General features: G+C 48.8%; 1 long non-coding RNA gene across 1 annotated transcript; it reads right to left on the bottom strand.

The window, feature by feature from the left end:
- Positions 1-14180: 14180 nt before the first annotated feature.
- LOC119390172 (uncharacterized) lies at positions 14181-25028 on the bottom strand. Its single transcript, XR_005183243.2, has 3 exons — positions 24899-25028; positions 23638-23677; positions 14181-14371 (listed from the first exon to the last, which is right to left on the bottom strand). It is a non-coding gene; the product is annotated as an uncharacterized LOC119390172 (long non-coding RNA).
- Positions 25029-26335: the final 1307 nt, after the last annotated feature.

The following is a 26335-nucleotide window of genomic DNA, read 5'->3' on the forward strand; positions in this document are numbered from 1 at the left end:
CGGCCCGATCACGGGCGCACTGGATGGCCAGGATTTGGTCCTCATATACGGGACTTTATAGGAGCACGTCCCACTCTTTGTGAGCTTCGCGCCCAACGACCCGCACTCCCAGAGCATGAGACAAAGTAGCAGCCTAGCCACAGGGTGCGCAAGAACCATTCGATTAAATTTGTGGATATATGCTATTGAGGGATGCCGGATTTGGGTAAGAGTTAGTTTGCAGGAGTCGCAGCGTGACAACCTGCGGCCTGTTTAGCTTGGAATGAGGCTACGGGAAGACCCTTCTCTCTAAGTAAAATAATTTCGTAATCTTGTTGTGCGTACGGAGCGTCCCTGTGTCCGGGAGGAAAGTCGCCCACTCTGAGGGCAGCGCGGTCGGTAAAGCCACACGCAGCTTCACGGTCAGACTGGTTGAGACGATCCATTGCGGTGTTACTCTACTCGGCTCCATCACCGTTCTTTACGAGCGCCAGATCGGGGTGGTGTCCCTGGTCACCGAGTTGCCGACTCGGGTCGGGAACGCCTTGTCTGTGATGAACACTACTCCTGCTTTCAAAATAAAAGTTGGTCCAGTAAAAGTTGGTCAGTGTGCTGGACATTGCCACCGCAACGTAAAAATCGCAGGTGTGCATTTATATCCAAGTCACCTTATGCTGATAAAGGCTTCACATTTTTATGTGTTTTATGTATGACTCGGCACCTTTCTTGCAGCTCTTACACGGACATTTGTAGCACACAAAGACGCACCGTTTTTGGCAGACCACGAAGTATTTGTCCTTCATCGCTTTATTCACCTTTTACTAAGACCTCTTGTGCTTTTATGGCCCAGAACTACGATACGATTATAAGAAACGTCGCAACGGATAACTCCGGAAATTTCGACCGCCTGACGCTCTTTGCGTGCACTGAAATCTAAGTACACGGGCCTCTAACACGGTCGCCACCATCGAAAATGCAGCCGCCGGGCCGGGATTCGATCACGCGACCTTCAGGCAGCTGTTCTTTACCTTTTGGTGCAAATATACGCAGTTTCTTACGGTGCTTCATGGCGGTGTCGGCACAATCGGGCGCAGCCAGACTATGCACTATTGAGCGGAGGTTGCGCGCGATGTCTGCGATGGCGAGCTCGAGACATCGCGCGGGAAGACATTGCCGTCGGAGACATTGAGCGCAAACACATGCCGAGCGCGAGCTCCGCCGCTTATATGCACACCGCCTGCGTTCGAAGGAGAGGAGGGAGAGGAGAGGCTTGCTGCCGGCACGAGCCGAGCATGCGCAGTGGGCGTGTGGACAGCGCCGCCGACGCCGCAGGTGCGACTAAGAAATGCTCCGCATTTAAAAGTGATCGTGCGACGACGAGGACTCGGCCTTTAGGAGCACAGGCTGGCGGGCAGGCCCCGACATAGTTATTACAGCAAATAAGGAGGGAAAACGCGACGCTACGGGAAGACAAAAAAATTTGGGGATGGGCGAAGTACGTAGAGAAGGGTATTTCAGCTCCACTAACGTGAAACCTGTGGAGGGGCGCCGGTGCAGTGTGCGCCGGTGCTTCCAACAGCGAAGTCACTGCTAGTGGGCAATGAGAAACAGAAGAAAGATTAGACACAGGCACCCGCAGTGCGCGTTTAGTTAACGTGCACGCTGCGAATCTTTATTGTTCAACTACGCACAAGAGAAACCACCCAACGGCACTACATTGCAGGTCAAGATCCAGTGCCAATATACACTGGGCGGCCGGTGAACGGTTGTGCAGCGCGAGCAGTCGGTTTTTAAAGACGATAGTCTTTCTTGGGATCTTGAAGGGCAAATTTGTCTTGTCGGCGAGTTGGTTGAACATATCGTATGAGGAAACAGCGCGAGGACCAGGACAAAAATAGACACACATAAAACCACACGGACATTAAACGGAGAAATTTTGGTCTGTGTCTGTCTGTCTTTCTGTTTGTCGCCACGTCACTCGTTTCAGCCACCCAGCCAAAGTTTAAGCCCATGCCTAGACCACCTAACTTGAACTGGAGTACGCGATCATACTTTCAGCGTGGTCGATAAAGAAACAAATATTACGCATATCTGAAGCGCAACATCATTACCTAGGTATTATGCAGTGTGTTCATTTATTACAATATCTATAGATACGTAATTCTGAATATCCTAGTGCTCAAGAAGCGAGATGCAGTGCACAAAAAAGCCTCTTCCCAGCGATTTCACTACGACGCTACGGTGCTGCCACCTGGCAGCATATGCCGGGAGTTCCGAAGCCGATGTTTCCCGATAGCGCGACAGATAGCGTCCATATCTCACGCACGCCTTTTCTGTTTTATCAATGCGATGCGGCCGATTCAACGTAGAGGAGGCGCTGTCTGAGGCAAGGCTAAAGGTAAATGGCCGCTTGGTGAAGTACAACCCACTCTGCTAGACATGCCCAGACAACGCACGGTAAAGACCGACGACCAAATCGCAGCGGAGAAGCGCCGTCGCGCCGACGCTCGTCGTCTGAAGCGTGCCCAGGAAACGCTCGATCAACGAGCCCAGCGGCTAGCGAAAGATGGTGAGTCGAGGCGCGCCCAGAAGCAACAGGCTGCAGACCAGTTGAGCGACGCGCGAATCGTCAGCGTCCGAGAGGCTAAGCGAGCGTACCGGGCGGCAGAAGAGACGCCCGAAGGTCGTGCCGAACGGGTAACCTAGGAACGCTTGGCACAGCGGAAACGCCGGGAAGCAGATACTCCAGAAGATGGCTCCCAAAGGCGTGCAAAAGACCGTGAAGCCAAGCGAGCCTGCCTTGAGACAAAGGAAACGCCAGAAGCGCTTGCGGCGAGAACCGCCAAATACCGGGAGGCCAAGCAAGCCTACCGGGTCTCACAAATAGTTCTTCTTTGCAAGCAATCATGCTATACAGAACCGCGCGCGACCCAAACATTGCTGACATGTCGTGGAAGTACGAACACATGGCATGCCAGCAGTGATAATGCGGTAAAATTAAACCTGTTCAAGCAAGCCCTCACTGCATTTATCATGCGAGGACGGAAATGGTTTGACAAAAGCATCATGGGTGGCCGCGGATGAGACCAGGACTCATGTAGTACGGCCGGCCAAAGACTATCGTCTTTCGACGACATTTGCAGCGAAGCACGCAGATACGCGGCCAATGTTTTCAAGGAACTGGCTAGCAGACGCTGCCTGCGCCGGCGTTGTCTCTTGCGGACCAGGGCGCGATCTCATTCCTCGCGAGCGGGTAGTTCAACGTTCATCGCAGAAAGAGCGTTTCCATTATCAACGCGCGCCGTTCGCTCTCTCTCGCCACACGGCGAGCGCTGAGGCGGCGGCGCCCTCGCTTGCGCTCAAGCAAATGGACAGGACACGACGATGCAGACAAGCAAATGGTCACGACGATGCATTCGACGACAGCAGACGACGATGCACCGCCGACAAGCGGAGACCCTATGATGATTTGCCCTTAAAATTGGAGTGGGGCGAAGCATGTAGCGAAGAGCATTTCAGCTCCGCGAACGTGAAAAACTGCGGAGGAGTGAAGCATGCAGTGTGCGGTGGTGTTTCCCACAACAAATTCACTGCTAATGGAGAATAATATACAGAAGAAAGATTAGACACAAAGACCCTCAGTCCACTTTTAGTTAGCGCGCACGCTGCGGATATTTATTGTTCAACTACGCACAAGAGAAACCTCCCGGCGGGTCAGTGCCTATGGCCGGAGAAGGGTTGTGCAGCGCGCACAGTAGATTTTTTTAACACGAAAGTGTTTTATGCCGGGGTCCACTAAGACTTCGGTGACGTGTTTCCGTCTAGGAAATGACGTCGATAAAATTTACACGATCAGATTACAAAGAAAAAATGTTCCGTCAACGGGCATCGAACTCACGACCGTTGGGTCCGCAACAACATATGCCGGGCACGCTATCCACTGCGCCACGGTCACAGACTATAGAGGCTTTACAAGCGCGCCTTTTATATCTACCACTCTCCCGGTCGGCGAGTTGGTGTTGCCCTCTGATAGCGGTAACGTAAAGGAATTCGTCATTGCTGTGGCCTCCGCGATTACGCTGCAACGCGTTACACGTCCGTCCCATTGAGCGCGTTTTCAATAGAAGTTCAATTCTGTCAATGCCTTAACACACCGCGAGGTGGCGATCTTAGCCCAAGCGTCGTAAAAGCGTGGGCCTCGCTCATAGCATCACGCTCATTCAAACCAAAAATAGCTCTGCGACGTGCGCCTGACTCACCTGGCTGTTACACCGCGTTCCCCGCCCACGCGCACACCCCGAGAAAAACCGCGGCAGGGCTCCCGGCGCGGCACGACGTGCTTTGCGTTTCCTTTTGGTCTCGCCGTGGCGTTCAATCACATTTTAACATGCCGCGGGATAGCGACCAAGTTCTGCATCCAATATGCGACGCTCTTCTGGCTATCACACCTCGTTCTCTGATTGCGCTTTCACCGTTAACTACTACAACTACCACAAGGGTTTGTTTAATCATTGAACATGGACGTTAGTTGTCGGGATAGAGATGTACCACCAATCATCAAAGTGGGCGCATCCACGTTAAACGGCTATAGCTGCCATACATCAATGTACATTGTGCAAACTCTCTTATATCAATGTACAGTAAACATTCAGTTACCTATGTAAGGGCACGCTTTACTTTTGTGTTATTCGAATTCCTATGACGGAGGGATCAACCATCGTTTTTTTTTCAATCAAGAAACTCGCTAGCAGACGCTACCTGCGTCGGCGTTGTCTCTCGCGGACGATATCGCGTTCTCGTACTTGCGAGCTGGTTGTTCAGCGTTCATCGCAGAAAGAGCATTTCCATAGTGAACGCCCGCCGTTCGCTCTCTCTAGCCACACGGCGAGCGCTGAGGCGGTGGCGCCCTCTCTTGCGATCAACCAAATGGACCGTCTCGACAGCAGACGACCGTGCACGCCGCCATAGCAGACGACAATGCACAGCGACACGCCGAGACCCTGAGGTGATTCGCCTTTAAAATGCCTAAAGTGGAAAGCGCGCAACTCAAGAATCCAGAACACACAGATATGAACCACACAACGCCGACAGCCAGTAGGGCATCGACACCTGTTTAATCTCCGGCGACGCCCGTTCCCACACTGATGAGTGGAGAGACGCCGCCGCATAAGCGAAGCGCAAAGGGAAACGCTGAAGAGAAAAGTGGCTCCACATTCGGAGAACTAAAAGGCATGTTTTTAGGAAATGTTCCCACGTTTCAACAGTGATTCGTGCATAATTGCAATATTTGGCTGAGCTGTTCATAGCCGTGTCAGCTTCCCGCAGGATGCGTTTTTTAGGGGCGAAGCTCCTTAAGGCGGCACCCGTTCGTCCCTCGTAGTCGTAGTCGTAGTAGTCGTAGTGCGTAACCAGTCTTACGCTTTGACCTCCAAGGTGGTGCCGGTGGGAGATTTTTCCTGTGCGTTGTTGAACAATTCGCAGCGTGCGCGTTAACTAAAACCCGAATTCTACTGTCTCTCATTCCCCATTAGCAGCCATTGGCATGTTCCAGTAGGAAACGTTAGTAGAAGTAGAAGTGTAAGTGTTAGCTAAAAGCCGACTTCTGTCTCTCATTCCCATTAGCAGCCATTGTTTACCTCCAAGGTAGTGCCTGGTGAGATTTCTCCTGTGCGTGATTAAACAATAAAAATTTTGTTCAAAACGCCGTTGATTGATGAAATAAACCAAAGAAAGAGGCCAGATGTTTTGTAAAAGCAAAACGAAAGAACGCCAGATGTTTCTAAAGCAAAACGAAAAGACGCCAGCTGCTTAACGAAAGACGCCAGATGTTTTCTGAAGCAATGGTTTTCTAAACAATGAAAATTCACAGCGTACATGTAAAATGAAAGTGAGCTGCAAGTCGTCATAACTCATCGAACCTTTAATATAAACGCGCCCGATCTCACGTCGGTGATGATGTGCTGGGCAGAATTTACGGAAGATTCACGGTTTACCGATGAACCTCCGCAGCTTCGCCCACTCATCATCATTCACTCCGTGGATATTGTCACGTGGTCGTGACGTCGACGAAGACAGCAGTCGGCGTTTGCAGAATGAAACTGTTTATTTGGCCGAACTTGTGGCCGGGAAAATGAGAACTAGAACTACAGCAATACACGCTGTACAACGATAGCGGCGAACAGGGCGTCGTCCGTCGATCAACTGACAAGCAGTCAAGCGCGTCGGCTTTTATACAGGCGCTATCGAACTTTCCAGCGATATCGCTGGTGGCGGCGTTATCTCTCGACAAAGCTGGAACATTCTCGTGCGGCGCGCAATCTTAACAGATTGTTCCGAAACAATCGCGAAGCTTCCTACACATCACGGCGAGGCCTGCGCAGCGCGTTGCCCACAGTCTTTGTGGGTGAAGCTTACACTCATGAAATATAAGACTCGCGGCAATGCCTCCCTCTGAAAAAGCATCGTCCCGATGCTTAAAAACAGAACATGAACACATGCAATACTAAAGAAAACTAATAAAGAAAGCAAACATTAGAGTCCTCAGGTGCGCTAACGAGCATAGTACGGTTTAAGGCCCACCACATGCACGACCTCGGGTCGAGGTCGGCGCCTCTGGGAGTTCATGATGCCGTCGGGGACAACCTCGTAGTCGAGTACGCCGAGACGTTGAAGTACCCTGTACGGTCTGAAGTATCGTCGAAGAAGCTTCTCGCTCAGTCCGCGTCGTCGTATTGGCGTCCATACCCAGACACGGTCGCCGGGCTGGTACTCGACGAAGCGTCGTCGAAGATTGTAGCGACGGCTGTCGGTGTGCTGCTGAGTCTTGATGCGCAGGCGGGCCAGCTGTCGAGCTTCTTCGGCACGTTGTAAGTAAGCGGCGGCGTCGACATTTTCTTCGTCGGTGACGTTGGGTAACATGGCGTCGAGCGTCGTCGCCGGGCTCCTTCCGTAGACCAACTTGTACGGCGTCATCTGCGTCGTTTCTTGGACGGCCGTGTTGTAAGCGAAGGTCACATACGGAAGGACGGCGTCCCACGTCTTGGGCTCAACGTCGACGTACATGGCGAGCATGTCGGCGATGGTCTTATTTAGACGCTCGGTGAGGCCATTGGTCTGCGGGTGGTAGGCGGTGGTGCGGCGGTGGCTCGTCTCGCTGTACTTCAAGATCGCCTGAGTTAGGTCCGCAGTAAAGGCGGTACCTCTGTCTGTGATGAGGACCTCTGGGGCGCCATGACGCAAGACGATCTTCTCCACGAAGAACTTGGCTACCTCGGCGGCACTCCCTTTGGGCAAGGCCTTTGTCTCGGCGTAGCGGGTGAGGCAGTCAGTCGCTACGACGATCCACTTGTTGCCGGAAGTCGACGTCGGGAACGGCCCCAGTAGGTCCATCCCGATTTGCTGGAAGGGCCGGTGAGGTGGATCGATTGGCTGCAGAAGTCCCGCTGGCCTAGTCGGCGGTGTCTTCCGTCGCTGGCAATCTCGGCAAGTCTTGACGTAGTGGGCGACGTCGGCAGCAAGGCGTGGCCAGTAGTATTTTTCCTGTACTCTGGCGAGCGTTCGGGAAACACCGAGGTGTCCAGCCGTCGGGTGTAGGGCCTGGAGGACTTCTGATCGCAATGATGAGGGCACGACGAGAAGGTAGTCGGTTCGAAGTGGCGAGAAGTTCTTCTTCAGGAGAACGCCGTTCCGTAAGAAAAACGACGGCAGTCCTCGCTTGAATACCTTCGGAACCACGGCGGTCTTGCACTCGAGGTACTCAATAAGGCCCCCCAGTTCCGCGTCGGCCCGTTGCCTTTCGGCGAAGTCGTCGGCACTTATAGTTCCGAGGAAGCAGTCATCGTCGTCGTCTTGCGGCGGCGCGTCGACGGGGGCACGAGACAGGCAGTCGGCGTCAGAGTGTTTTCGTCCGGACTTGTACACGACGGTAATATCGAATTCTTGAAGCCTCAGACTCCATCGTGCGAGACGACCTGAAGGGTCCTTCAAGTTAGCTAGCCAACATAAGGCGTGATGGTCACTGACAACTTTGAAGGGCCTGCCATAGAGGTAGGGGCGAAACTTTGACGTAGCCCAGAGAATGGCAAGGCATTCCTTTTCTGTTGTGGAATAGTTTGCTTCTGCCTTGGATAGTGACCGGCTAGCATAACTGATAACCCTTTCAAGCCCATCAGTCTTTTGCACAAGGACGGCACCGAGTCCTACGCTGCTTGCGTCGTTGTGTATTTCCGTATCGGCGCAATCGTCGAAATGCGCAAGTATGGGTGGCGTCTGCAGGCGTCGTTTAAGTTCTTGAAAGGCTTGCACTTGCGTCGTTTCCCACCTGAATTCCACGTTATTCTTCGTGAGAAGCGTCAGTGGTTCGGCGATCCGTGAAAAGTTTTTGACGAAGCGTCGGTAATAGGCACATAAGCCGAGAAATCGGCGCACGGCCTTCTTGTCGGTGGGTGGCGCAAAGTCGGCGATGGCAGCTGTTTTCCGCGGGTCTGGGCGCACTCCAGACTTGCTGATCACATGACCCAGAAACAAGAGCTCGTCATACGCGAATCTGCACTTTTCTGGCTTCAGGGTCAGTCCAGAGGCCTTGATTGCTTTAAGTACTGCCTCAAGCCGCCGGAGATGCTCGTCGAAGGTCGAGGAAAACACGACGACGTCGTCCAAATACACAAGGCACGTCTGCCACTTCAATCCGGCCAGTACGGTGTCCATGACACGCTGGAACGTCGCAGGCGCCGAGCAAAGACCGAAAGGCATGACCTTGAACTCAAAGAGGCCGTCGGGTGTTATAAAGGCAGTCTTTTCTCGGTCTCTCTCGTCGACTTCGATTTGCCAGTAGCCGGTCTTGAGGTCCATCGACGAAAAGTGCGTCGCGTTGTGAAGTCGATCTAGGGTGTCGTCTATTCGTGGGAGGGGGTACACGTCCTTCTTCGTGATTTTGTTCAGGCGCCGGTAATCAACGCAGAAGCGCAGTGTCCCGTCCTTCTTCACTAACACCACGGGTGACGCCCACGGACTCTTGGACGGCTGGATGATGTTGTCGCATAGCATCTCGTCGACTTGTTTCTTTATCGCGTCGCGCTCTCGAGTAGAAACTCTGTATGGGCTCTGACGGAGTGGTCGAGAATTTTCTTCTGTTATAATGCGGTGCTTCGCAAGGGGCGTTTGTCGGACCCGCGATGACGACGAGAAACAGTCTTTGTATTGCAAGAGCAGGGTTTTGAGCTGGTCTTGTTTGGCCTTCGGAAGGCTTGGGTTGACGTCAAAATTCGGTTCGGGACCTCTATTCGTCGAAGCAGGTTCGGCAGCATCGAAGTGGGCGAAAGCATCGCTGGCGGCTACACATTCGTCGATGTAGGGAACCGTCGTACCGAAGTTGAGGTGCCTATATTCGTGGCTGAAGTTTGTCAGCACTACTTTTGCTTTACCGTCACGCAGCTCGGCTATACCTCGTGCGACGCAAATTTGACGGTTCAGAAGTAGGTGCTGATCGCCCTCGATGACGCCTTCAAGGTTCGCAGGTTTTTCGGTGCCGACGGAAATAATGACGCTGGAGCGCGGCGGAATGGTCACCTGCTCTTCTATCACATTCAATGCATGGTTGCCTGGCATCGCGTGGGGCGGGAGCGCTTTGTCTGAGTTCAGTGTTATCGACTCAGACCTCAGGTCGATGACGGCGCCGTGGTCACTTAGGAAGTCCATTCCCAGTATCACATCCCTGGAGCAGTTTTGTAGAATTACAAAGCTCGCAGGATAAGTCCGGTTATTGATGGTGACTCGTGCCGTGCAGACACCAATCGGCGTTATCAGATGGCCTCCAGCGGTCCGGATCTCGGGGCCTTCCCAAGCAGTCCTAACTTTCTTCAACTGTGCTGCGAACGGCCCACTGATGACGGAATAGTCGGCTCCAGTATCGACGAGAGCGGTGACGTTGTGGCCGTCGATCAGAACGTCGAGGTCGCTAGTCCGCCGTCTTGCGTTGCGGTTACGTCGCGGCGTCGGGTCACGGCTGCGTCGGTTGGCACCGCTGCTTCCGTGTTGCGTCGTCAGGTCTGCTTCCGGTCGCAAAGTTTCGTCTTCAGGACGTCGTTCGGCGTGCGGCGGGGGCTCGGAACTTCGTCGCGGCGTCGTCGTCGACGGCGGAGGATCTTCAGCATTTCGTCGTTCAGCAACCGCACCTCCATCGGTTGCTGCCCTTAGTTTTCCGGATACGGGCTAGGCGACCGGCCCCGGTTTGGGCCAGTGTACGGCCGGCGGTGTGGTGACATGTAGCGGCCGGGCGACGGCGAGCGGGAAGGTCGTCGTTCTTGCCACTGTGTTCCGGTGAGGTAGTCGTTGATGTCGCGCGGCCGTTCGCCTGGCTGCGGGCGCGGCGCGTTGATAGCGAATCCGCGTAGTCCCATCTGTCGGTACTGGCAGCGGCGGTACGTGTGGCCGGCCTCTCCGCAGTGGTAGCAGAGCGGGCGGTTGTCGGGGGCACGCCAGACATCGGTCTTCCTCGGGGTGTTGCGCTGGCCGACAGGTGGTCGGTAGGGCGGCGGTGGCGGCGGCGGTTCTGGCGACGGTACTGCGGCGGTGTGGCGTCTTGGCGGGGGCGTGGAGGAGGAGCATGACGGCGGGCTGCAGCAGCATAGCTAATAGCTTGCGGCTGCGGCTCTGCTAGCTGAGGCGCGCCGAGTGAATGCTGGATCTCCTGGCGCACGACGTCGGCGATGGACTCTACTTGAGGTTGCGACGGAGGTAGAATTTTTCGCAACTCCTCTTGCACGATTGCTCGAATCGTCTCACGCAGGTCGGCGGGTCCTAGGGCTTGAACGTCGGCGTAGCTTGTAGCCGAGAAGCTGTGGTTGTATTGCCGCGTTCGCATCTCAAGCGTTTTCTCGATCGTGGAAGCCTCCGATGCAAATTCAGCGACCGTCTTCGGCGGGTTCCTTATCAATCCAGCGAAGAGTTCCTGTTTGACACCCCGCATGAGGAACCTCACTTTCTTCTCTTCGGGCATTCTTGGGTCGGCGTGTCGAAACAGGCGATTCATCTCTTCCGTGTAGATGGCAATATTTTCATTGTGCAGCTGCACACGGGTCTCCAGCATAGCCGCGGCCCGTTCCTTGCGGACCACGCTCGTGAACGTGCTTAGGAACGTCGTCCGAAAGAGATCCCATGTTTGTAGGGCGGATTCTCGGTTCTCGAACCACGTCCTCGCGGCGTCTTCTAGGTAGAAGTATACGTGGCGCAGCTTGTCCTCGCAGTTCCAGTTATTGAATGTTGAGACCCTTTCAAAGGTCTCGAGCCAAGTCTCGGGGTCTTCACATGGCGAACCACGGAACGTCGGCGGCTCCCTGGGTGGCTGCATCACGATCGCCGTAGGGGGCACTGCGTCAATCGTCTCGGCGGTCGATGTGACGGTCTTCGGCTGCCTGGCGTTTTCGGGAAGGAGCCCGTACTCTGGTTGTAGTCCCTTCTGCCGGCGGCTGGGTCGAGGATTCGGGTTGTCCTTAGAGTCGTCTTCTTCGCGGCTTGGGCTTGGGTCAGCGCTCCGCGGTGGTGTCCGGATCATGAAGCAGCACCTCCACCAGATGTCACGTGGTCGTGACGTCGACGAAGACAGCAGTCGGCGTTTGCAGAATGAAACTGTTTATTTGGCCGAACTTGTGGCCGGGAAAATGAGAACTAGAACTACAGCAATACACGCTGTACAACGATAGCGGCGAACAGGGCGTCGTCCGTCGATCAACTGACAAGCAGTCAAGCGCGTCGGCTTTTATACAGGCGCTGTCGAACTTTCCAGCGATATCGCTGGTGGCGGCGTTATCTCTCGACAAAGCTGGAACATTCTCGTGCGGCGCACAATCTTAACAGATTGTTCCAAAACAATCGCGAAGCTTCCTACACATCACGGCGAGGCCTGCGCAGCGCGTTGCCCACAGTCTTTGTGGGTGAAGTTTACACTCATGAAATATAAGACTCGCGGCAATATGCTGTGATTTTTCAACAAGCCCAAGGGGTGCTTCATGGCCCCTTTAACTTTGAAAGCTCTGTCATATATAATTTGTCTATTGGACTCGGGGCTTTCATGCCTTGGCGTTTCTGAATGAGATTTCACGTCTCCTAGAGAGCTTGCCAGTGTTTTGCTTAAGGATCATACCTGCAACTTCTATTGTACACTCCGCAACGAATATTCTCAGGTGATCGTGTATTCTTCCGGCGATAAGGTCTGCTTCATCGGTTAGAGCCGAATGCCTTTTCTGGAGCGAGAGCCAGAATTTCCGTAGTTGCGTCTGTATTTTTCATACGTATTAGCGTATGACAAATAGCGCTAACTCTTAGCGCTAACTCATCCTTTGGCTGTCTGCGTACTAGTTTCTTCCTTACTTTGCTGAAATATAGTGGAATTCAATGCATTACTATACCATGGTCACTACATCGTACCTTGCCAAGCATTTCGACATTCGGCGCGATGCCAGGGTATGAGCATAGTATGTAGTCTGTGTCAATATTAGCGTCGCCATTAGGCTGCTCGCGTCCACCTGAGGTTGTCCCGCTTTCGGTAGAAGGTATTCCAGATCCGACACTGTATACTATTTTAAAAACTGAAATATAACATAAATGTAGCGACACGTTCCAATATTCGAAGTGTAAGTAGAACGCGTTTCTTTATCATCAAAAAAACTTGTAACAGAAACTCGTGTCAGTATTAGGAAGGAACGAGGAATGAGCTTCCCTTCCTGCTTTAGAAAAACGTGTAGAGCACTGTGCCGAACGCTCAGCTCAGAAGGGCAGTGCGCCTGCTTGAGAGACTGCCAGCCGGCACCCGTAAAGCTCTCAGCGAGGGGACCCGCTGCGTCATCCGGGCATTGAACAATTCCGAACAGAGTAGCTCGTAACAGCCTAGAACAGTATGGCTTGTAGCGGAGTGACCTATGTGCTGTTTCACTTAGCTATGTTTGTCTTTATCGTTGCCTGTTTTACATTTTATCCTCGATGTTGATGCACTTGTGTGTTTTCTGACTGTTCGCCTCTTCTTTTTTCAGTAATGAGGGTGTTTTCACGTTTAAAAGTCCCCATGGTAAGACCGTTTGAATTCGTACAAATAGTTTTCCTGTGATATAAGTGGGTTATAGACAAGGTAAAATACCCTTACTGGTTTGAAGAGGTTTACTGTGTGTGATATGAGTGAGGCAATCATTCTAAAATCGAACTCGAGTGATGAGCAGGCGCAGCAAATGTGATGCCGCGGCGTATGAACGGTGGGTAAAGCAAATCGATTGTTCAGTTTTGTCTGTTTTTTTTTTACTACCGAGTACTGCCGTAGCCGACCGAGTGAAGCGCATTTGCTTAACGCAAAGTTTCAAGATGAATGAGCTGCAACTAGGCCGGCTTTCAGTCGTTATTGCCTGTGCAGCGCCTTAGCCACTAGAACTGCAGCTAAGCGCTTCACGAAACAGATGTTGAAGGCATTTATGCGTACAGTAAACAATATCTCGAAAAGCTGCATCAAGAAAACCTGCCAACAAGCAGGTTTTTCGCTTGTAACACAATTTGTGTTCATTCATTTAACACTTCACAATGAACCTTTTGCCCAAGTCACGTGACCCCTTAGCTACGGCCGGCCGTAGGTCTCGAATAAAAACGCACCGATTTCGTTATCTTCTGCTACCGCCATGTATTTCAATAGCTGTCGTGAAAGACGCCAGCAACACGAAGTGTTTTCTTTCTGTTTTAGGTCAGCAATTAGTGTGCAAGCTCTGACTTCTTTCAGTGCGTGCTAGTGTTATGTCACCGTGCTTTTCCTTGCTCACTGAAAATGCGTCATTGGGACGGATATGCTTCCGTTAAGAATTTGGGCTTACCGCAGCTCCGTTCATGCTCAAATAAAGCTGAAATACCACGTTATAATGGGGCCATTTTTCAGAGCAGAACTCGGTGTCGTTACTACCCTAAGTTCTCGAAAGAAAAATGCTTTGCCAAAAACCTCCATTCAGTTCAAGGAGTCCTCCGTCGAAAGCAATCCTTTACCTCCATGCAAATACTCGTGTACTAATCTGCATCAATGTAATAAATAAGCACTTTGGGCACAAGTAGCATCTTTAGGAATATTTGCTGCAATTTTTTGTATGCTGGAATATAGAGCGAATTTGTTTAACACAACGCCGCAGTATGTACGGAAATATTAGTTTTCAAGAAAGGCCAACTACATGAACCAACTGTATCTGAGCAATTTCCACATTCCACGTGTTTATTTGCCTCGGCTTGGGCTTTGGCTTCGGCCTGGACTTCGACTTCGACTTCGGCTTCTGACTGCAGAACTATCCTGGCATACCCCTTCTCTTGTTTTAGCGGAATTCATAGTCATTGTACATTTACAACCAGTACGGCACGTCATGCCGGAGGGGCCACACTGAAAAAAAAAACAAAAATATATGTGCAGTGAGACGATGATTAAGCTCAATCATTACTTGCTTTCAATACAAGCTACTCTACTTCAGCGGAGTAACTGCAGCGCTGTTTTGTCGCCCCTGTCTGTCCTTCTGGGGATGCTCGACAGCCTTCTTTCAATATATAAGATGAATAGACGCTGGTTTCGCGTATTCTAAATTTTAGCACCACGTTTACATCACTTCTTAACTGCGTGGCTCTATGCTTTGCAAGTGTTCTTTTATAGATAAGTCAGCCGTTATTAAAATGCACAAAAGAGGGATAGTTACTCATAACTTGCGGTGTAATTTCCTCAGATCAAGTGTAAATTAAGCTTCATAGCGCACAAATTATTAGCAAATTGATAGTGTCGGGCCCGATGATGGATAGTAGACGCTGTTATGAAGGAGAAATTGACAACCACCCGTTTGTACCACGAACCCACAAGGAAATCCATACGTATTTCTCAGAAACAAAAGTTCTCGGTGGCCGTAAAATTCGTCCTGCTCCTAGGATACACCCGGGACCAACGCCTTTTCCGGAGCGCTCGCTCTACCAATTCAGCTAACCAGGAAGCAAGCAATTGGCAGAGCGAGGGCGAGTTCATCAACAACTCAAAGAACAGTATTGCAAATCAATTCTGCGGAATCCGGCAAGGTGGTGGCAGGTGGTGGAAGAAAGAAGCTTTCATTCTGAAAAATCCATTTGGATTTCCTTGTGGCTTCGTGCTACAGACGAGGGTTTGTCAATGTCCCTTTCTTACCCTTCAGCGACCTTACGGAATACCACGCACAGGACTCGTTTGGAATAATAGGTGTCCATATGCTTCGATTTGTCAATGAATTCGCCATCACTTTGCCAATTGCTAGCTTCCTGGTTAACTCAATTGGTAGAGCAACCGTCCCGAAATGACGTTGCTCTCGGTTTCAATCCCCAGACCAGGACAAATTTTTCGGCAACTAAGACGCTTTTTTTTTTAGAAATCCACATGGATTTCCTTGTGGCTTCGTGCTACAAAGCTTACTCCAGCCGCAAGTTATCGGACACGGAACGCCATTACCACTCGAACGAGTTGGAGTGTCTGGCTGTTGTCTGGAGCGTGCACGAGGTTTCGTCACTACTTGTTCGGCCGCAAGTTCACGGTGGTGACGGACAACGCTGTGATTGCGTGGATGTTTGCCAAGCAACACCTGAAGCACAAGTTCGCCCGCTGGATGATCCGACTGCAAGACTACACTTACGACGTGAAGCATCGAGCAGGGGCGCTAAACCAGTTTGCCGATGCGCTATCGCGGAACCCTTGCGAGGAAAGCTTACCACAACCCAAAGAAGGCTGGATTTGGTTCTCGCAGCAGTATGTTTCCAACTCTCAGCGGTACGATTCAGATTGGGCAGCAATCATAACGTCGCTCGAAGACACGCAGATGAATTCAAAGTTTGTCCTCCGCGAAATAACATTGTATCGACGCCACTGGACCTGCAACCAAGAAGAACGCCACGTCTAAGTGATCCCATCGACCATGCGTTCTGAAATCCTGCACGCCATCCATGATGCCCCGGACGGTGGACACGTAGGCCGACGAGCTACTCTGCGGAAGATCCAGGAACGTCTCTGGTGGCCGAGGATGGAGAGAAGCGTTCAATTGTGCGTCGCAAGCTGCGAGGTCTGCAAAAAGCATAAGCGTCGCCCGGGATGCCAACGCGGACTACTAACACCTATTCCACTCCCAAACACTATTTTCAACACCATCGGAATTGATGGTGTTGAACAGATACATTGTAGTGGGAACAGATACATTGGGAACAGATACATTGTAGTGGCAGTGGACCACTTGTCGAAGCGTGTGGAAGCTGCTGCGGTGCCCTCTCTCGCCTCTGGCTTTGTAATCAAATTTCTACAGGACCGCTTTGAATGGAAGCACGGACTACCTAAGAAGATCATTTTAAACAGAGCAACCAGTTAACGAAGTCGTGAACTCCGATCGTACCTCCGAAATGCAGGCGTCGATCGATCATCAGTTCACTTGCGCATACCATCCACAAGCGAATGGCCTGACGGAGAGGTACAACCAGACCCTATTAGCTCGACTCATTCCTTACTGCTACAACAAGAAACCAATTGAAGCAGACTAGGATGAGCACCAGCAGGCAGCCGCGTACGCGATTAACACGGCGTTCCAGGTTTCCATTGAAACTTCACCTTATGAAGTTGTCTACGAGCAGATTCCGAAGGTGACAGCAGTCAACAATTTGAGCATCCCCTTAAAAGTCGGGCGCACCGCTTCACAACAGAGCGCCTGCCGCGTCATCCGGGCTAGGGCACGCAAGACAGCTGCAAACGCGCATGAAGCCTGGAAACGGTATTATGACCGCCGTCACCTACCAGGGCCGCAGTACAAGGTTGGAGACGAGGTGTGGGTACCACGATGCGCGCAATCGCTGGGCAAAAAGCTTTACCCGAAGTATGAAGGACCTTTCGTCATCACTGAAAGGCTGGGTGAGAACACGTGGCGTGTAGGTTATCCGTCCTGTGAAACGAGTGCGGACAAACGCAGGAAAAACAATCTTTCTGTGCACGTGTCTCGTCTCAAGAAAAGAGAGCTTCGGCAGAACTGACAAGTCGCGTTTCTGTGTTTTTCTTTTACGAAACGAACCGCCGCAGTGTGGCGAATGTGATGATTGAAGCCGAACTGGGATATGGGTCACGGGCTTACGCGGCACAGAACAGAATAGAACAGCCGGCCTAGCGTACGGGTGTTGTCTCTGTTCTCTTCCCTTACAATATATATATATATATATATATATATATATATATATATATATATATATATATAAAAGAGAGAGAGTGCTAGTTTGCTCAATTTACATTGTTCCTTCATTTCGTGGCTTATTAACGTTGACTAATTAAAAATTGCCGCCACAACGTACACGGTGACCGACAACCAACGAAAGCCATAGTTTAAAAGCTCATTCAAAGTGTCGCTCTACGTTAGCTTACAGAAAAAAGAACGTTCGTGGGTCAGCATAACCTGGAAAACACAAAACAACCTGCTTCCGTTGGCAAAACTTCAAAATTAGTTCAGATGTCTCAGCGTCGGACAGTTCGTTCAGGTTGTCATCATTAGAAGCCGGATTATAGACAAGTGCGTATTTTGTCCCTTGCGCTGCAATCGGCCTATTTTCATATATGAACATCAATTAGAGGTTAAGAAGGGCTTTTATAGTGTTTTAAAGCGCATATAATGCATATTTTGGTGTCTGTGGCCAAATACCTACAAACACCGAAAATTGCCTATTTTTTGCAAAATCGGGCCATATATGAACGCTATTTAGCCTCAAGTCTCGCTTTCGGGTGCAGTTTGAGACCGCTATTCATGTTACCGAGCAACGTTGTCCAGAAATCTATGGGCTTCTATATTGTGTTGCAGTTCAAATAATTCCCGGAGAACACCAACTAGCAGCAGCTAAGTGGGACGCGCCAGCCAGCACATGCCGCCGCGCTGACATGCCTTGAGCGGTTGGGGAATGCAATACCAATGGAAAGGAGAGTGAAAAGCGAGAAAAGAAAGAAAACGGCGCACTCAGCGTTTCTTTTGCTTGTAATTTTCGTTTTGAGGTATTCACCGCCAGGAGAGTAGGAGGAGAAGAAAAACGAAAATTCAGGTAGGTTAGCCAGCCAGGAGAGTAATTGTCTCTGCTCGCATCCCAGAAGGTAGTGACGCCTCCTATAGGCCTCGTCCAAGGTGCACTGCCGAGTGTCGAATTTCCACAGTCGAAAGAGTCAAGTGCCCATTCTCGAATCAATACACTCCTGGGTGTCTTTCTTTTCAGCATGGCTGAGAAGGGCAGAGCAAGAGCCCATAATACAGATTAAGCGGAGAGACCGTGTTCTGCGAACCGTGAGGGAGGAAGCAAAAACGCACAGCTATGTTCAACTGTTGGCGCATATGCCACCATAAAGAACATTTTTTTAAAACAGTGGAGCTCTTGATGCTTTTTGTTGCGCGGGTAAGTGTTAGCAGAAATGAACCGGCACGCGTTCGCTTCAGCCTCCTCTTTATCTTCTGCAACGCGTGCGCCGATATGTCCGACCACGGAATGCAATAACTCTGATGGGGGAGTATGTTACGTGAACAAAGAGCACGCAAGATACCGCATGACCTATTCACGTGACTAAAACATATATATACAGCAGCTAGTCACGTGACAAAAATCACGTAACTAGCCACGTGACTAAAATGACAACACTAAAACCATGTGGAATAACGCAACTAGTCACGTGAATAAAACAAGGTAACAACTAATCACGTGACTAAGATCACGTAACACCTTGTTACATGGCATTTTCCCGCCATAAACCAGAAAACTTGCTGCCGTGACTCAAAATTACGTAACAACACATGGCATGTTCCCGCCAACCCCACGTAACATCTTGTCACGTAGCATGTTCTGCAAAAAACATGTAACAGCTGGTCACATGAATAGAACTACGCAACATCACGTAAGAACTGGTCACGTGACTGAAATGAGGTGACATAACGCAAAAACTGGTCACGTGACTTAAAATCACGTAGCATTATGTAACAACTAGTCACGTGACTAAGATCCCATATATATCACGTAACAGGTAGCATATACATCACGTAACATGCTCCAGGCAATACGTAGCTAAAATCACATAACATCATGTACATCTAGCTACGAGACTAAAAAAACGTAGCATCTTGTCACTTGCACGTGACATCACGTGACAACTAGTCACGTCCTTCAAAAATCACGTAACTTCCCACAACAGCTAGTCACGTGACATGATCAAGCGAGAACCTTGTATCTAGTCATATGACTAAAATCACATACCAACACGTAACAACATCCCGCAGCATCACATAACAGCTAGTCACCTGACTAAAACACGTAACTGGTCACGTGGAATGTTCCCGCCAAATACCACTTAGCAGCTAGTCACGTCACTAACATTACATCACGTGCAGCCGGTCACGTGACCTGTTACTACATGACACGTGCGTAGCGTGGGGACCCGGCTGACCGGAGCTAAGTTCAACCATTCCTAGTACTATTAGCAAAAGCTTATCATCTCAGCCAAAGCTTGGTATCACTAGCAAAAATGAGAAAATCTAGGTTGGTTCCAGCCTTGCGCCACTAGTGGAAGCTGCGCTTTCTTGTTTTTCTGTCATGGATACAGGCCGCGCACGCCTTCGTTTGAAACTACTTGCATTTATGCACTAACCTATGTTGCTTCTCTTTACGATTTTGGTCACCTAAAACGTTGTTTTACCTACCTATTTTCGGCGCCTAAAACGAGTCTCTGTGATGTCTAAAGGTCCAGCCTCTAGCCATAATAGCTGCAATAATTTTGTATGATATAATTCTGTGCCTTTCGTGTGGACGCACCACCACGTAGGCGGCCTTTCTCACACATCAAATGTAAAGTATAGGGGATGAAGTGGCTGTGTATAGTAAGAAACAATATAGCCCTTTCGGCCCTGGCGGTGTCAATTGACACCATCACACAAAACTTTTCCTAGCACCTTGGAAATGAAACGAAAACTGCCGATTCTTGGGTGAATACTTCTTCAACCATCCCCACTGCGATTGACATCAAAATTGTGACATGCTTGCGGAGCTGGGAGCCGCAAAGAAGAAGAAGCTTGACCGAAGTCATGGGTGACGTCGAGGCGGGTCAGCTGAGGCGGCTAAGCGCCATTTTCGGATCGACGTACCGAAGCTGTTTCAATGAGTATCACACTGAAAAATGAGATGTGGTTCACATTTTGTGTGCTCTAGTGAATAGCAGGAAAAAAGATGAAATTTTTCTCATTTCGCAACCGCTGAGCCCTGATGACCTAATTTGACGTCATGTCTGTAAATCCATTAATACTTGCACCACTGGCTCAATTTTTCGTTTTTGGTCTTCTAAGGTCATAACTATTAGGAAAACACGCAGCAAAAGATTCCCCGACCAAAATAAAAAATCCAGGGCTGAAAGGGATAGCCAACGGCGATGCTACAGTGTAAAATATAGTTCAGTAAATTTCGTTGTTCGGCATGCTGATTGAGCACTCTAAATTGCATAATAGCGCAGCTAATAAAAACAGACCTTGAAGAACAGAGAACGAAACAAAAACTTTAACATCAGGAGCCAAACTTCTGTTTGTTCATGACGGAGCATGCAGGAAGCTTTTCAACGTTTTCCATATGCGTGGAATCATGACGTGAAGACATGATCGAGCTATGCGAATCATATCCATTTCACTTAACATAAAATGACGTATCGCTGATGCAGTTAGCACAGATTTTCTTTTTTTTTTTTGAGCGCCTCTGACTATTCGCGTGCTGTAGCGATGGCAAGTGCATTGTCCGCTGTCCACTATTAACCATACAATAAACAACAAAGCGCAGCTACGATGCGGTGTCTATAGGGTTACATAGAACAACTGCCTTTTACTGGTTGCTGGGTTACGTACTTAATAAATTCGCTGCGAAAATAACACAAGAATTGGTAGAAAACACTTACAAGACACATATTATGGGTTGTATACGTCCGGCATCTCCAACGGAGCCCAACCACACTTTTTTAACTTAGGACGAAGCTACAGCAGTATTATACTGTAGGATAAACCCTGCAGTATTAAGTCGACAAACGAATACTTTCGCGCATTCACCTGGGGATATTCGCGATCCTTGTGCTCGTTTGCAGGAAGTTGTGACTACCGGGACGTTTATAGCACTGTATGAAGCTTTTGGAGCATTAGAGCGCAATACCAGAGTTTGACAAGAACTAGAGACACAGGACCGGCGTTAACTTTGTTCTACCTTTATTTGAGACTTTGCCAGCAAATATATACAGAGAAAAGAAAACGTGCGCAGGAAATGAAATGCATCGTCATGTAACACCGAAATCACTTCAGAAAAAGTAGGCAAGATACTCCGTCTCAGCCTTCCAAAGCATCACAGGCGTATCACTAACGCACGTACATCCTCTTATCCTGATATGGTATGCGCCTAATAGTTCTCGTGCCATCCTATCCCTGCCTCTTCTCAGAATTGTTAGCTTGCTCAGTTTTGGCTCACAGGCCCTGCAACTTGCGCAATGATCAGCCAGATTAGTAACCCCTCTCTTAACAGCCAATGCTTCCTCGCCCTGTCATTTATACAGTGACCCATCTAGCCTATATACGCCTCGCCGCAGGTCGTGGGGGTCTCAAGGATAACCCCAATACAACAGTTAACAAACCGTCGACAACGCTTTTTCTGGCAACGAGTCTTCTTCTCATCACTCAGAACACGCGAACACAATTGGGCAAACTTCTTCGGAGCGGAGAACACACCTGGCATTCCATAACTGTTCACCACCTTCTTCACAGAGTGAAAAACCTTATGTACCACTGTTAAAGAAAACACTCAAATGCGCACCTCGCAAACTGATGTCCCCGTAATTGCAAGTGGCCGTGGAAAAACAGTTTGTGCATGGTAGTAGTGTGTCTAAAGGAGTAAGAACTGTGAACACCAGCAGAACTGTGAACACCAGCGGTGTGAACAACTCACGCGGGGGTGATGTTACCGCACGCACCTTTTATGCGATGGAGACCCACAAATGGTGTCCATATAAGCGATATAGAAATAAAAACCCCATTTATTACGTCATCTTGAAGAATAGCCACCGCCCCTTTTCTAAATGCTGAAAGGAGTCTCGATGATGTTTCATCGACTGTGCAGCACTAAGTACTTAGCATTGCGATCACGTTTTCAAACTCGTGTACAGAGTATCTGATATAACCTATCGCAAAGTTACCTAAATACGACTTAATCATGTTAATTGAATGTGGCAAGTACACTAACTCTGGCTCCTAAACCACTCTCGTAGCCACTTATCTTTTTTCATGCGTAGTGCTCTTGAAGTGCCCATTTTTAGGGGAGCAGTGGCAAATGGAAGTAGATGGGCCAAAAAAAACATGTGCAAACGATGTGTGAGAAAACATCACCCCATTTATAATAGTACGGCTGCATTGTAAAAACGCGAGACACCTTTTATATTACAGTGACACAGCTGCCACAAAGCATCGCACTTACATAATATATGGATAAGAAAGAAAATATTTTCATAAGTGATTACTCTACTGGGGTAACGAGGCAAGAAAATAAATAATATGCAGTTTGGGACATGCAAGAAAAGATAAAGTACGCATAATGCACAAAAATAAATTTCGTAACGCATTCTACAAAGGGGAAAGCATAAAGGTTAAAATTGTGGCCATGTAATAGCCAGAAAATTAGTGCCTGCTCTATCATATGAATTCAGTAGTCTTGGAAGCTTATTACACTGCATTTGGCAGCAATAGTTCGAAAGTGCCGAACCTTTCCCATTCCTAGTGTGCCAGTAGCCTAATCGCATAAATTGACGGGTAGGTTCGAAACTTTTATACGTGAGGCATCATTACATTTATCGTTAAAATAATATTCGCAAAGGAGTCATCATTTATAGACGTTGTCAACATTAGTTATGTAATAGTTTTCAAACAGGTTTTCAATAAAGTACGGTATATATTACCGAGGATACGTATTATTTTCTTCGCATACGAAGTCACTTATTCAACTTACGCTGAGCCGTGGTGTCCTCTACTAGATGCCCGTAGTAAATATGAGCTCAAACATGTGCGTGTTATTAAGGAATCAATGAATAAATCACTCAAACAATAAGTCACTAATTTAACACGCCCGGAAATGTTCGTAGGCACTTTTGCGGGCGTATGCAAAAGATTACCTATAAAAATAGCAACAACATAATACTACTGCTACTACTACTACTACTACTACTACTACTACTACTACTACTACTACTACTACTAATAATAATAATAATAATAATAATAATAATAATAATAATAATCGCATCTATACAAGGTTGGTGGAGGCGGTGAGGATAAAAGTGACTATCCGCTTGACTGCAGGCTCTAACTACACTGCGGTATTTTTTTTTCAGTTTTGTGAAACCATATTGTAGAAAATTGGCGTCATATACATGTTATACGAGTTGCGCAATATAATGAAATATAAAGTGGTGCCGTAACGATGCCATTCGCTTAAAGAAATTGAAGAAAAACGCAGTACAATAGCGTGATTGAAAATGTAAATTTTCCCTAAAGTACAAATATACTTAAGTGGACAATCACTTATGGGATTCACGTTGAATGTTTAAGAAATAGAAGAGAAGATATTAAGCTTTCTCACATGTCCATAACACTTTGGCGTCTTTAAGGAAGCCGCACATCTGCAAAAAAGAATAAAATAAGAGAAACGAGTCTGATGGCGTAGATTACGACGAAGACTTATCAGGTTTCAATAGCGAAATTGCGTAATATTTTGCTAAGATGATAGCTCTAAGCTACGCGAAAGAGTGGCTAACGCACACGCAATTTTCGCTGGAAGATCTGCGGTCGAATGAAATTGGCCCACATTATTTGTTTTTGTAGAAAACAAGATGATACGGTGTGTATTTACTGAAACCCTAAAGCTGGACTTAGCCGTGGCAAACCGTGAAAACAAGGGACTGAAATGACACCAGGGAGATTATCTTACAAAAGCGTTGGTGTTTACAAGTTTCAGTAAGCCATTAGGATATGAAGATACTTTGGGTACGTTAAATAACATCACGTTAATGCAGGATTACTCGAAATCAGTGGCGTAGCCAAGGGTGCGCACACCGGGCACGTGCCCCCCCCCCCCCCCAACTTCTTGCCATAGCATACAGAGCTCAAAATGACACTCCATCACATTTGCCTGCCAGACCCCCACTTCAGATCAAGGAGGTGCCCCCCCCCCCCAAAAAAAAAAAAAAGTTTCCGGCTACGCCCCTGCTATAAGTGTTGGCGAGTTCCTGGCAGCGACATGGCCATATGATGCAAAGAAGAAAAATAAAGCGAAAGATAAGCTAGGAACTTTCGTGAGCATCTAACAATTCAGATTCCCTGCGCCTACATTGACCGGACATAGTAAGTTCTAGTATCCCGGATACCTATAACAGCCTTGAAATAGACACGGTAATGACCGGTTCACTTATAAACACTTAAAATACATTTTTCTAAACCGTTAAGGAATTCCTCTACACACCGAACAGTCTCTGGGTTTCATATAGCAGGATACCCGTGCCGTATGCAGCGCTAACTCTCTACGAACCAAGAGATGCCTTTGGCTACAGCCTGCCTTATTCTTCATGCAAATTTTATATTGTTAAACACAACAGCAATAAATTCTGCAATTCACGTGCTAAAACCGTGCTTCGCCTATAGGCACACCGTAGTGGATGGCCTCGGAAAGTTTGACCACCAGGAATACACGTGCCTTTCACCGCCACGGCTGGGAGTGAACCCGCGACTTTCAGGTCAGAGGCGATGCATGTTTAACCACATAGTACGAATTTCACTTGAAAGCACCGTTTATGCAGATACCAGCTGCCATCTCCCAATATTGCTATGAGTTTGTTAAAACTTACATAAAAATGGAGATGGCTACCAGGAAGATTAAAACATGTACATTAGGCCTAGTCATACTTCTATCTTTCAAACGACAGGAAGAGGAGCAATAAATAGGTAGTGAAGCTTTGTGCTCTTATACGGAGTAAGGCAAGGTTAAGCATCGTCAAGACTACAGCAGAACAATATGTGAAATTGGAACAATGCATTGGTAATCCGTCTTAGCTATTTGTGAATGTATGTTTCGGTGACATGTTTTTGTCCGAAGCTGTGCAGCCGGTGCATTTTTCTTTCTCTGCTGATTCAGCTAATAAGATTTAAACTGTGTATTCCCCATTGTCACAGCGGTGCCTAGGAGAAAATTCTGCAGCGAAGAAAATTTACACAAGCCTCAGGAAAATTAGAATCTACAGGTCTAAAAGACGCGTATAGTCACTTTTGGCAGAACATTGTTGTCATAGCCAATAAAGAAATTAATTTATTAATTTTGTTACAGTATAGAGACCGAGTACTTTGTTTTTCTGATTATTCATTATGAAATCTTTTGTGAATAATGCGCTGTATTTGTAAAACTACCGAAACTACACTGCTAAAGGGAGTTTCTGCTGACTACCAGTAAATTTTCGTCCGAACTCGGTATACGGTTCGGACGAGGTTCTTGGTGGCGAAGCAAAGCCGGGATCGTTGCTTCGCGAGGATCATCGCCGCCGTCTTCGTGACTTTACTCCGGAGGAAGACGCCTTCACCCGCTGGACGTTTTACCAATGCAACTTTATGTACACAACTGTCTACAATTAAAAAAGACAGCAAAAAAAAGTATGACCCGCAGTGGGGCCTAAAGCGGTCGTGCCGGTGTCTAGCCGGTCAGCTCTCCTCGTAGACTCAAAAGACCCCGCGTCTTTTCCCGGGCGCTCCTTTTATCCTCCCGTCCTCATTACCCGTGGCAATCGTCGACACCGGACAGGCAGTTTCTTGGAAGGAGCAGGGGAGGCAGAGTAAGCTGAGGCGCCGTTTCTCGGGAATCCGTCAGGCAGGCGAGGAAGGGGGTGCCACGTCGAGCCGGCTCCGTTTCTCGGGAAGACGTTACCAAGGAGGAAGGGGGCGGGGGATGTCACACCGAGCGCGACCTTACACTACCTTTGAAGGCTAATCGCCTTGCTGCATATATGATCATATTTAGGAGTGTCACAGAACTCATTCTTCGTGGCTCCGTTCTTCACGTCAATAACTCCAACCTTTGGCGAGCACTGAGTGTTGGTATTACATCCAACGGAAGATCCCACGCCATGACCTCATGATTTCCCGCAAGTTCCTGTGGTAGTCGAGGTGACCCGTTTGCGATGACAATACTGACCCCCGCTAGAGTAGTAATTTCACTCCTTAGAATAATAGAGAGCTGAGCTGGTTGGCAAGTACTCATAGAATTGATGCCTGGGCAAGTTGGAATTGGTTATGCA

This window comes from Rhipicephalus sanguineus, chromosome 4 (genome assembly GCF_013339695.2).
Source record: "Rhipicephalus sanguineus isolate Rsan-2018 chromosome 4, BIME_Rsan_1.4, whole genome shotgun sequence".
In the NCBI taxonomy this organism is placed as follows: Eukaryota; Metazoa; Arthropoda; class Arachnida; order Ixodida; family Ixodidae; genus Rhipicephalus; species Rhipicephalus sanguineus.